Below are 3892 nucleotides of genomic sequence, written 5' to 3'. Positions count from 1 at the left end.
CTTCCAGATCTCCTCGCTGCCCGACGGAGAGAGAGAGCTGCCTCCTCCCTTCCAGATCGCCGCTGGCACCTCCCTCCGGCGGAGCTGGCCGCCGTCCATGGCCTCTCGCACGCCCTAATCCTCTCACCCCTCCCCTTCCCTCACCCAACCAAACCGCACGTCCATGGCCACATCCCAGCTCGATCTCGTCGGGAACGAGGCCACCTGCAACCACCGGCCTCCATCAATCCAACTATCCATCCATGCCCGCGGCAGCACTCCCGCCGCCCGTGCTCCTTCCCCAGCAGCGAGAGGCTTCGAGAGAGCCGAGGCGCGCTCCGAGCGGGGCGATCCACCATCCGTCCCAACCTCCTCCGCCCGCCTCCTTCTGTTTTCTGCGGGTCCTGCAGATGGCGGCAACGAGCGTCGGTGCCGGGTGCCTCGCCCCAGCGTCCGCCTACGCGCTGATCCGGCAACGGCGGCCCGGGCGTCCGCCTGCGTCGTCCGCACGTGGCTCCGGCGCGTCACGCGGGGCCGCTACGTCGTCGAGCTCAGCAGGGAGGGCCCCGCAGCGCGCCCCGCGCAGCAGCAGCAGCAGCTGGCCCCGCCCGTCATGCCCGGCTTCCTCGCGCCGCCCCTGCCCGCGCCTGCCCAGTCGCCGGCCCCGACGCAGCCGAGACGGACTTCAGGAAGGCGCTGGACTCGGCGCTGTTCCGGCGATGGCTGGAGAACCTGCAGGCGGAGAAGGGCCTGCTCGCCCACGGGAAGCTCAGCCTCCGGCAGATCCTCATCCAGGTGCGGTCCTAGTGCTTCCCCCCTCCCTCTGAATCGAAATGTTTGAGCTGGTACGATTTCCTCGGGGAATCTGTCTGTCGACGGCGCATTTGAAATATACTCTGCGATGTGTTGCAGGGGGTGGACATGTTTGGCAGCGCGTGGGGTTCCTCAAGTTCAAAGCCGACATCGTCGACGAGGAAACCAAAGCCAAGGTGATCACAATGTCCCAGGATTCTATCTCCTTTTACTGGCAGTAGTAACAATTTGCGATTCATACAATTTTAAGGTGTTTCTCCAACTAAAATAGATGTGACCTTGTCATGTCTAGTTTGTTATCTATGTTAAGATTGCTTAGACACAAACAGGGTTTGGAGTATGAGTAAGTGGAGACCATAAGGTAGGTGCAGATATGATAGAACCGGGTGAGGAGCCGCGATAGACCAGGGCAGGCAGTATATGTGCTTCACCAGGGTTTGCCAAATCGTTTGTGTTAGCATGATGGATTTAGAGCTAGTTAATTGACATGATCGCGAAATCTTTGTTCTAGACAGTTCCTAAATAATCATCGGTACTCTGTATTACCTATTAAAATTAGTATGTATTGTGGATTTTCGTTCATCTTATTGATCTACAATATATTTAGATTCCAGGGATTGTCTTTGCAAGAGGACTTGCTGTTGCTGTGTTGATTTTTTGGAATCCAAAGGGCAAACTTATGATGTTCTCACTGAACAGGTATATATATTACTGTGATTTGCAGTGAATTGTTGCATATGCGAATAGTATATTGTGTAGCTTGATTATTTGTATTCAACTATGTGATGCATGAGGAGAAACGGGTTGTTGCCCACAGCACGCTGCGGCGACGTCTTCTCCTCTCTTCGCGGGTGCTCGCCGGTCCACGCTGCCACCCATCAATGTTGACAAGTCACCATCTAAAAGGTTGTCCGAGGAGGTATAGCCGAATCCTGAATCTGATTGATGTATTCTCATACACCTTTAGATTTCTTTTTCTTTACATTTACATAGTTTCAGTTACTTGTTACAGAAACTGCTGGTTTCGAACACTAGCAAGCTCCTGGCATGGACAAGACAGAAGTGGGAAGGCTATTGCTGCTCCATGCTCCCGGCTTGACTTAAATATATGGACCTGATTATCTTGTTTCTGTGTCGATTTACTTGTTTCTGTCTTACTTTCCCTAGTGTTCAAACCAGTTGGTCTGTTAGATTTTGAATGGCAAGTCGATAGACTCCGTTGCTCCATCTGTACATAATTCTGTTTGTGTTCGTTGTAGTGGTAATTATGGCTTTAATAGTTATTGAAGATTGCACCTGTAAATCTAGATCTACTTGGATCCTGGTGGCTTCTTTTTCCAAGCAATATCATGTGCTTATTAGTTGCAAGCTGTATTGGTTTGCTCTGCTGCCATGTTAATTCTGCAACATATTTGGTTTTGTCTGATTAAAAAATTGGTCATGCTCACGAGAAGTATATATGCACTTGGTTGGTTCGTTGTTGGCAGTTTAGCTACACAAACTGACTGACATTGCACAATAAAATGTAGCAGATTTGCTAGCAATCCTTCTTTCTCTCGTATAGAAGTACATGCTATCTAACGTGAGCAAAATCATTGCGTAACTACAGGTACATCATATGACTAATTTACACAGAATACTGATACTCGACCCCATGCATTCAGTTTCAGAACTTGAAACTAATTAACCTGTGGAAACTAACCTGACTAGTAGCTTCTCTGGCTTCCAGTTTACAACTTCTAGGATATCAATCATTCATTCTCAAGTTGCTGCTGGCAGCTACAAGTCGCCTTTTTCTGGAATTTTCATGTTCTTTTTTTGTGTGTATAAGCCTTCCTCTTCGATTTCGAGCTTGTGATTCAGGTCAATTGATGGTGGTGGTTGTGCGATGCAGATGTTCGGGGTGGTGGAGAAGGAGATGGAGTACCGGGTCGAGTTTTTCAACCGGTGAGTGATGAGCCTTCTAGCTGCTGTACTACCACCAGTCCACCACCTGGGTGGGGCTTGTGAGATCAGATCTCTTGTGAGATCAGATCGCTGATTGATGCAATGAATTGTGGTTATTGCAGGCAAATTTGGAGCTGAGGAAAGAAGACGAGGAGCAACTTCTCTCTGGTCTGGTCGTTGGAACTTCAGGACAAGGTACGTAGCATCCCCATCTCCCTCCCTCTCTTTCTCTGCTTACAAATGCCGCTAAATTAAGGAATATTTGATGCAAATCCTGGCTGTGTAAGGAATTCAAGAGGGATTTGTATGAACAAGTCCAGTTTTTTTAGTTAGTACCAAACAGAGAAGATGCGGTCCAGATTGGCCAATTTTGCTGCTACCACATGGATTTGTATCTATGCAACCATCTTCCTACTGTTTGTGTTGTTTGGATTGCAAGAAATTCAGCTTTGGGTGACCTGCACTTAGTTTAATTTCTTTGAATAATCAATTGTATTGTTTCTGTATTGTTTTGCTGCTATATTGTTTCTCACTCATGATTGATCTACTCCCAGGTGAAGGTTTTCAAATGTTGAAGGAGGAGGACAATAGGAACTTCTGTGATGTCTTGTCATCTATTTTCTTTTCTTTGTTGTAGAATAGTTCTGTTTGGCACTTACTGGTTGGATGTAAAGATATGTACTGCTAGAATGAATGCATGTAACTATATTTTGGGCTCCTATAATATTTCATGTTGCTTTGAAAATGTATCGGAACTGGGCTAGGCCCAAGATAACTTGTAGTGTGATGTGTTGTAATGTCAATGGCATAATAAAAGAAGTTGGATTGGATCAATTATTTCGGCCCAGCCCAAGATATATTGAACAATTATTTTTGAGGGGAAAACTTGAGAGGCCCAGCAAAGAAATGGCCCAGAGAAAACAAGACCAAAAAAATCTGTCAAAAGGGATAGGCAAAGAAATTTAAAAGGCCGAATTACTGGGCCAGGCCCATGTAGCTAGTGAAAATTAACAGAAATAAATATATATTGAAAAGGTCGAATTGTTGGGCTCGGCCCATGTAGAAAATCGAATTGGACCGGGCTGAATCTTGTGCCACATCAGCTTGCCACGCTGGATGCCTACGTGGCCTGGGGGAGGTTGCTAGTGACCAA

The 3892-nt window shown here is 47.4% G+C and overlaps 1 long non-coding RNA gene across 1 annotated transcript; it reads left to right on the top strand.

Moving 5' to 3' along the window:
• Positions 1-2639: 2639 nt before the first annotated feature.
• On the top strand, positions 2640-3577 carry LOC119293445. Its single transcript, XR_005143057.1, has 3 exons — positions 2640-2739; positions 2862-2934; positions 3294-3577. It is a non-coding gene; the product is annotated as an uncharacterized LOC119293445 (long non-coding RNA).
• The last annotated feature ends 315 nt before the right edge of the window (positions 3578-3892 follow it).

The sequence above is a fragment of the Triticum dicoccoides genome, chromosome 4B (genome assembly GCF_002162155.2).
Source record: "Triticum dicoccoides isolate Atlit2015 ecotype Zavitan chromosome 4B, WEW_v2.0, whole genome shotgun sequence".
Lineage (NCBI taxonomy): Eukaryota > Viridiplantae > Streptophyta > Magnoliopsida > Poales > Poaceae > Triticum > Triticum dicoccoides.
This window is presented reverse-complemented; position numbering and strand designations above follow the sequence as displayed.